Raw genomic sequence first — 9,803 nt, 5'->3', positions numbered from 1 at the left:
ACAGAATAGATTGTTAACATAAAGCGAAATACTACACGTTGTTCCGAGCCAAAAGACAAAAAGCATATTTTTTTACACTAGGAAAAAAAATATTTTAAATACCTTTTGTGATTCGCCTTGGTTAACTTGTAAATAAAAGATGAATGAAATAGGACGGTATTAGTAAATATATACTTCAATAAATTTGGACGTTGAGGAGGCAGAGTTAATCAAAGTACATAGTGGCTTCCGGGCCTTGATAAGTGGTGACCTCCATGTAAAAAAAAAAAAAAAAAATACAAGTTAGGCAAAATATTTGAAAGTTCACAGTGTGTTAAATAAATGGCCTCTTACTAGGGACCTTGCTAGGGACCTTAATAGGGACCTTACCAGGGAAGCGAGAAGCGTTCATATAGGATAGGATGAATTCCCAGTTTGTAAATAAAGGAAAAGAGTTTATAATAGTTTTGTTCATATTTCTTTTTTTTTTTTACAAATTAAAATTTCTTCTTTTTTCCCCCTATTTCGTAATATTTCTTCCCCTATTTCGTAAATTTTTCCCCCTATTTCGTAATTTTGTTTCTCCTATTTCGTAATTCTTTCCTCCTATTTCATAATTTTTGAAAAAAATTCTCTAAATCTCTTCTGTTCAGCAAAAAAAAATATATTTTTTGTTTAATTTCAGATCCGAATGGAATGTCCATTGCTTTTGCCGGAAGTTATTTCGTTTACATAAATAAACAGGGACATGTTTATCCTGTTCGTCACCACATCCGATCGATGTTTCGACAAGGCCCTTCCTATGTGTATGCGGCATTACATGATGCAGCAACCAATTTCAGATTTTTGTATAAAAAGATTGCAGATTAGTAAAATATCAATATTTCACTAAATATACGTCACAACAAAATGGAAATTATATCATCAAACGACTCTTTAAGGTTAGTTATTTCCAAAAATCTTATTCAAATTAATGTGATATTCACGAAGTTATGATATTTTATTCTTTTATCCAGGAATTTCCACTGTGCATAGCTTTATTGCAGGTCTCTTAAAATGTTGCTTTAGGGCAAAAATACAATGTCTTTTCTTGCGAACTGTACTTTTTATTATATCTTTCTGTCAAAGGATAATAAACAAAAGTATATTTTAGGTATGGGCCTCATATAAATGAATTATCGACATATCAAACATTTTTAAAAATAAATTAAAACAACTTTTTGTCCCCCGAGGAAGTCAACTCTTTGATTTTTAAAGGAGTTATGGCTCTAGCAACATCAACTATGTTCCTCCATAAGGCATCCCTTGAAGTGAATTGCTCTCCTCCCTCATAAACACCTCTTTTTATATTGACTAGAGATATTCAATAAGGTTAAGGTCTGGAGAACACGATAGTCAGGTCATGAGAGTTTCCCCAACGAATTCCATGGGTTCAAGGAAGGATGCAGTTGAACCAAGCAGAATGGGATGGTACATTGTCATGGATAAAAATCATCTGAAAGCAACGTGACAATGGTAGGTCATCTAGCTATGTCGACAATTGATTATCCAAAAAGGCCGTGTACGCATTGCTGGTAAGCTTTACACACTCTGGCGCTCGAATTGTCCAGCCAACTTATCTCCAATGATTCCCGGCCAAAACATGATGCCATCACCTCCTTGTTGGCGATGAACTCTGTAACGGTCGGAGTTCCGTTCGGGTTTCAAACTTTGGTCCATCTATCTGAACCGTCAAGAGTAGCATGGGCCTACTCCCTAAACAGGACTTGTTCGAAATCCATTTTCCTGTAATTCTGTATCCAAGCCATTCGTTTTCCCTATGTTCTTTGTTCAGTGGAGGCCTTGGAAGAGGTTTGATGTTCCTTGCAATCTCATTCAACATATTATATCGGTCATGTCTGGATCTTGGGACGATTCCAGTTTTTGCAAAAACAAAAGCACTGGTGCTGTTTGTGTTTCGGTTAACTTCCCTACGAATTTTTCGTATACCACGATCTAAAAGGTTCCTCTTGATGCCATTATTTTTCTGGATTTAGTGTTCGGGTTGTTCAAGAATGTAGCTAAGGTTTTTAGATCCCATTCTAGCTCCGTAGCTAAATTTTTGATGGACAATCTTTCTGCGAGTCCAGTCGCCTGATTTTTTGCATTGTAAGAAATCTGCAATAAAGCGATGGAGAGTAAAATTTCTTTGATAATACATAAAATGTCATAACGTCGTAAATATAGCGTGAATTTGAATTAAATTTTGGGAAATAAGTAAACTTAAAGCACCCGATTGATGATAGACTTTTCATTATTTTGTGACGTATATTTATTGAAATATTGATATTTTACTAATCGGCAATAAAGCGATTGACACAGTTTATATACACCCCGTGTCAGAATTATATGCAATTCGATATTTTCGTTCTAACTCCGATAGTTTTCAATGAAAATTCGTGAAACGTCGCACGTTATACGACAACACTAACGCATGCTCAGCTGTAACATTTTAAGATGATCTGCGCAATAGCGAGCAAACGGCAGCCATTTTGGTGACTTGCAGTTTTTTTCAGCGTGCCAACTTTATATGCAAGATGGGACGTAAAGGTGCTTTAAGTCAAGCTGAGAAGTCTAAAATTGTTCAAAGGCTCCATAATAAGATTTCCACCTTAGAAATTGGCAAAGAATTTCACCATGATCATCGTACAATCAAAAAATATTCTACTAACCCTCAACTTTGCAACGGACGTTCTGACAAAGGGAAAATTCGTAAGAAATCATATCTATCACGTCGAACAATGAGCAAGATCAAGAGAGAAGTTCGCCGTAACCCACTTGAAACTACAAACAAGTTTTTGAAAAAGCTGGCGTTCCTTATGTGCCCAAATCAACTCGTGGCCGTATCCTGAGGATGATTGCAAAATTTGAAAAGCCAGAGGCCTGCCCTCAATTGAAGGATGTCCACAAGAAAAAGAGAATGGATTGGGCAATAGATCACATTAAGGGGAATTTTCTAAAAGTTTTGTTCACCGATGAGTGTCGAGCGATCCTTGATGGACCAGATGGGTGGAGAGGAGGATAGTACCATAACGAGGGTCTACGTCTCCAAAGGATCAGGCGTAAACAAAGAGATGGTGGTGTGATGTTCTGGGCTGCAATATTTGGCAATGAGCTGGCAGGACCATTCAGAGTCGCAGATGGAGTGAAAATTACCGCCAAACTCTACATTGATTCATTAAGGAACACTTGGAATGCTGCCACAAGAAGAAGAATTTGGCATTCCGGAAAAGGATGGTATTCATGCATGATAATGCACCGTTCCATTATGCAAGGATAGCCATTGAATATTTGGAGAGAGTTTTTTCCAGGCATGGGAAAATAATGCAATGGCCAGCCTGTTCTCCAGATTTGAATCTCACCGAAAATCTTTGAAGCATCTTGAAACAAAATATTTACTCCGGAGAAAGGCAGTACAACTCCAAGGATGACCTCTGGAATGCTATTCTGACTGCTGCCAAAGGCATTTCATCAGATGAAATCGAAAGTTTGACATCTTTAATTGCCCAAAGGCTTTTTGTTCTTGTGAATAAAAATGGCAATTATATAAGATATTGATTGTACTATGAAAACGTATTGAAGTTGCTTGTTCTTTTAGAACTGCGCTTATATTAGTATTGCCATATAACGTGTTAAATTTCACAAATTTTCATTGAAAACTAATGGAGTTAGAGCAAAAATATCGATTTGCATATAATTCTGGCAGGGTGTGTATATATGATTTTTTGGAGGAATAGAAAGAAAAACAAGGTAAGGAATATGACGAAGGTAAAAAGACAGAGGTTACATGTTTACAAATAAAAGTTTAAAATATAAGAGTCTATTTGATTGAAAAAATCGAAAAACTCTAAGAAAAAAAAAGTAATAAATTCATAAATTTCGTCAGAATCGGGTCATTCTATAGGTTTTTGCCATAACCAACCAACCAACAAAACAAGCATGCAAAAAACAAAAAACAAAAAATACACGAAAATACTTGCATTACAAAATAAAGTCTAATTGAGAATTGCATTGCCCCACAATTGATAACAGTTACTAGCTATAATTTTATTTAATTTTCGAGATTTGAAACATTATCGAAACTCCACACGGTCGTCTAATGTCATAATTCTCTTAACTTTTTGACTTAACAGAGTTTTGTATTAAAGTAAACATGATTGGAAATAAGTTAAAGTACAAAAACTTGTCTAAGTCGGTAGAATAGTAATGTTGCCATGATAGCACATATTTATTGAATATTTGTTGACATTTTCCACCTCTATTTATCTTCCGTTTGATATTATTTAAAAATACCCGATTATATTGGTACCATTAGTTTCTCTGATATCTTTCGAGATAGAATTATTTTTAGAAAGACATTTATGCACACTAAAGTTATCAGTCCGCATCGCTAACCACTTAGCAACAACAACAACCTTCAATAAACAAGTTATATGATAGTTTCTGCGACCCCTTTTTTAAAAGCACCTATTTCCAATTATGACAATCATTTTTTCTATATTCCTATCCTTCCACATTTTCTTTTGTTTCTTTCTTCCTGCAGTTCTGATATTATACGGAGGGTTTCCCACGCAATTGCAAATATTTTTCCCATGCATCTAGGCAGGAGCTGCTCGAAACAACTTACCCTGCCAGGACAGAGTTCAAAACCGACTTCGTAGCTTTGTAGGAGATACTCTTTTCTCTTCTCTGCAACATCTTTCCTACAGAAGAGTCTGTCTTTACTCTATTGTTATTGTCATGGCAAATGCTCGCTTAAGCTCCAAACCATACGCCGTTGCCAAACTTTCACGAAATACACTCGTCTAGCCAAAACCACTATCAATAATTTCCCCCACTCTTTATCTGTGCATAAACCGAAACGCGGATTCCATGAACAAAGCTTCTTTCTTAGAACTGTCCCCCTGTGGAACTCTCGTTTCCCTGCTTTCCAGCTGACTACAATATGATCGTCTTCAAGTCCAACCTAAACAAGTTCCTGGTGAGCCGTTCTCTTAATCCAATTTACCAATTTATACTACCGGTAATTATTACGATATTCCCCCAATGACTACCGTACACTCCTTAACCTTTATACTCGAGTAGTTTCCAGGCTTTGATAAAAAATGTATAATATTCCTGTTACGTGTCCCCTTACTTCTCACCATCTCACTATCTGACATTGGTTGTTCCTCAATCACGGCGTGATTTCCTATTGTGTCCGTGAATTCCCATCGTTCCATGTCATATCAACCATTTCCAGTCATTTAATGCCTAATAAATTTTGGGCATATATATTAGGATCTGCATAATCATGTATACAGATCAACAGCTGTTAAAATACTTTATAGTCTCCACTATTTTTAATACTTCCTGCTTGCTATAGAATATATTGCTCTTATCTTACATTCTTCTTAGATTATATTGGCCCTAAAACAGTCTGTACTGTAGATTGTTCTTATATTAGATTGCCCTGATAGACTGACCTTTACTCTGAGAATATATCACTCGTTTATTCTAATGACCATTTAGACGTATTGCTATTATATTATATATTTCTTAGAATACATAGCTCTTCTAATACTTGCTCTTAGAATAGATGTCTCTAAAAATGTATTGCTCTCAAAATAAATTGCTCTTGGAACACATTGTTTTTAGGCTACATTAGTTTTAGAATAGATTGCTCTTAGAATAGATTGCTCTTATACTTAGATAATCATGAACACGATTGACACTTAGCAATGAAAATCTTTTTAGTCTAAACGTGACTGACAACATCTAGCACCTCTAAGTACTCATGAGTATATTTTTCTGCAAAGTGGCCACGTTTGCGGAGCTGAGTACTCTTTACTGCATAACCTAACAGTCGACGAATTCATGACAGTATTTCAATCTCGTTTATTTCTTCACTCCATCAGGAATTAACATAAACGAAATCTAGCGGGAGATGACATCTTCCTCTTTTTACAGTCTCTTTCTCACAGAGGAGAGGTTTCTGGTCTGTCTCTACTCTAGCCTTATTTCGTAGCATTTACGCGATTGAGTATGTATCTCTGGTATTTCTCGGTAGAGCATTTACAGCAAGAACTCCCCTCTCTATACCAACTGTAATAATATCTCTCTTTTCATTTGTGTATCTGCATTGCTTCACCAACTCCTAGACAATTATGATGTTTGGATTCACTTTTTATGGCCATATACATTTTTCCTTCCTAAAATGGTGCATGTTATGCCACTCCTTTTAATGTATGTTTCCTCACTTCTTAAATCTGGTCAGTTCGTTCGCTTTGTTTTATTGTCATAAAACAAATTTGACGGTTACTTTTAGTTTGGATTCTACGATCAAGTCCGATCAAGTCTCCAAGAGTCGGAAGTCGGCGCTCGATCAGCATCTTAATTCCATCCCAACACTTTTAACTTAATCTACGATGCCACTCTTACTCAGTATATTCTCATATTCACTTCTTGTCATCCAAATTTCAAAGCAAGGTTATTACTAGTTTTCGTGGCATCGAGCTCCGCTACATTCGTTTGTGCAGTATCATCCGTTTTTTGTTAACTAGGCAGCATCTTCATCAATTACTATTGCTATATCTAACAAAATCATTAATGCCAAACTGTTAGCGTCGTTCCGTTTTACTCCTTTTGCGCTCTTTTTCATATGCCCTAATCCCTTTACACAGTTATACTCTTTTCACTTCTGATACTTATTTTATCATGCGCAGCATCTCTTGGCCAATTGCATTCTCGCATCAGTCCATACCAGTCTGCCTTTTTATAAAGCTGCATGCAGTCCACAATCATTCGACTACGGGGTAATGACCAGCCAAGTTCCCACACACCGTGTTAAACTTGAGTAATCTCGTTTCCTTTATCAAACATCAACATTTTTTTCCTTATTTCACTGTAATTTCGATCCCAGAATCAATCCGTTTTCTAACGACTCTTACGGTTAAGCCGTCAGTAATATCTGCCATCATTCCACAGTCACATTTGTTTCGTTCAATTGTGGGGGATGTCCTTTTCTCTTCCCTGCAACTTCTTTCTCACAGAAGAGATGTTGCGAGTTTGTATCTGCTTTATCGTTATTTTCATGGCTAGTGCTCGGCTGAGCTCCATTCTATGGCCTCCCCTCGCCAAATATGCACAAGAAACACCCGTCTAGCAGAAAACACTATCAATAATTTCCCCCACTCTTTATCTGTGCCTAAACCTAAACGTAAATTTCATGAGCAAAGCTTCTTTCTTAGAACTGCACGTCTATGGAATTGTCTTCCGTTTTTCTGCTTTCCAGCTGACTACAATATGGTTGTCTTCAAGTCTAACGTAAACACGTTTTTGATGAGCCGTTCCATATAAGTTAATAAATTTACCGAATTTCCATTACTAACGGTTACTATATTGTCCAATTTCTACTGTACACTCTTTAAACCTTATCCTCGAGTAACCTCTTGGCCTTGATAAGTGATGATGCCTATGTAAAAAAAGAACATTATTAATATAACAGCAGGTGACACTTTTCAACGCATCATTTTTGATCAACACAGTCTTAAGTCCTGACTATATAATTTTTAGTGCGAATTCAGCCCAAATCCTCATTTGGCCAAGCAATTAATCTGACATCTGCATTCAAGTAATTCGTACTGTTAATGATTCTTTCCCACACGAATTTAAAGGTAAGACAACTGTAAATCCACGATTTTGGTTGCTCGCGACTATCTAATCTATTGTCTCACATCTCTCCTTTTTACATACGTCGATTACATCTTTAGTGTGCTAAACTTCAGGAAGCCTGACTTACTTCTTGGTAAATTGAACCATTATCATGAGTGGCATACTTCCTTCCACCCTACCTGACAATTGTACTAAAATTCCGTCGTCGTTCCACCTTTTAACTTTCTACTTGAAATGCTGTCTTATCTCGCTTTTTAGCGTGATTTGTAACAGGTAATCAGATTTGTCCAGTACAGTTAAAATGATGCCCCTGTTCTCGCTTCCATACGGAAGGAATAGGCATTGGGTTCGCAGACAGGTTTGTATTCAATATCTGTGTTATGGAGCCTTGGGAATGCCAGAATTGGCGTGCCACCTAGGCGCTGAGAGACTGATCCTCCTGAGTCAAACCTTGACAGAAAATTCTGCGTGGAATCTAGCGGTTAAAGGTGTCTTTCCAGACCTCGACCCCGTCAATGGTACAGGGTAAGCGTAGGCCGAAAGGCGCCACGCGGTTCTTCAGAGAGTGACAGGCTGCGTTAAAAATGCTTCCTCGGTTCAGTGACCTTTTACAGAAAACTAGACTGCGGAGCTGCTGATGACCCGCTCTGTGTGTGTCGGGGGTGGTCGAAGGAAGATCCGCTCTGAATCGATCGCCAGGTAAAATTCATCTAAACAACTGAGTTCTCGCTCACCTTGCAACTTGCCCGGAACGCATTACACCTCGATGCCATGCAACACAGTGACAGAATAGTAGAGACACATGATTGTCCCCGCTGTGATTCATTTGAAGATGAAACGACCGAGCATGCTTTCTTTGAATGCCTCGAACACTAACGGTACTGGGGATATGACAGGAGGTGACGGATCGTATTGATCCCGAGCATCATCGCCCGCTAAACTTTTCTTACATTATCAAAAACATCGACCCACCGTGGTACACGGAGAAACAGATCTTATTTTGCAATTTTGGCTGTAGTACAGATGGTGGTATAGATATCACGCTTGAGAGTAGACCAAGGAATGGAATCTTTTGCTGATCAGGATCTAATCGCGTTCTTTAAGCTCTAGCTGAAGGTCAAGATCAGATGGGATAGAAAAAGATTACATTTTTCGGTGGTTTGAAAGACGGTGGAAAGAAACTCTGACACACCTTTTCAAAACTACTATTATGCTGCTTGTGTGTGAGAAAAGGAGTCAAGTACAAATATGTGTTCCTCGCCTAAACATGGCGCATGCGCTTATGGTCCTGTTTGACCTCAATCCTTTGGGTAAATTTGTAAGCTTCTAGACCCTCAGCTAGTAGAGTTGGGCCCACCTCCCTCATTCCTTTCTTTTCTTTTTTGTTGTTGCTTCTTGTTTATTTCACATTCCCTCGCCAATGAAAAGCCAAAAAAAACCCGAAAAGTTACATGTAGCATGCAAGTCATATGAACATCTTTTTTGATTTTATCGAATGTAGCAAACAGTCACGAGAGTGTACAAATTAAAAGGACAGTTTAAATAAGTGATATATCAGTATCTACTATAACTATGCAATTACAAAAGCTACGCAAACCGAGGAGAAGATAATGTTCCCAATGATGCTGGGTTCAACAAAGCTGAAAGGGAAATATAACAAAATACCAAGGTTTTACCAACGACAGGAGAGGAAACGGGAATTTTAGGCAAATCCCCATCATTCCAGTAATTATAGAAGCAACTGGATTTATGAAAAAGAATCTAAAAAATTACTTGCCAAATATACCCGGTGAACAAAATGCCAGATAGATTCAAACAATTGCACTAAAAAGGGAGGATTAGAATATTTAAAACTCTGTCGGTTATAATTTGTGAGATAGCAGATAAATGTCTTGTGTCAGGTAAGCTTTTCCAGTCCCAGGTAGAACGCCCCCTCTAATTTTAATTTGGTCATTCTAACTCTTCCCATCCGATCTATAACATCAAAGTCAGCATCACAGATTCTCACGACGAGCCTATCCAGCACAATCACTCGGTGTCGTGAAAATATCTTCCTCGTCATCTCGGTATGGTCTATCCACAACACTTTGCATCTCTGCTATCTATTGCTGGCTCTATTCCAAAAGTAATCG

The sequence above is a fragment of the Euprymna scolopes genome, chromosome 43 (genome assembly GCF_053919585.1).
Source record: "Euprymna scolopes isolate OS-2025 chromosome 43, ASM5391958v1, whole genome shotgun sequence".
Lineage (NCBI taxonomy): Eukaryota > Metazoa > Mollusca > Cephalopoda > Sepiida > Sepiolidae > Euprymna > Euprymna scolopes.
The sequence above is the reverse complement of the archived record's forward strand: the minus strand, read 5'-3'. Positions refer to the sequence as shown.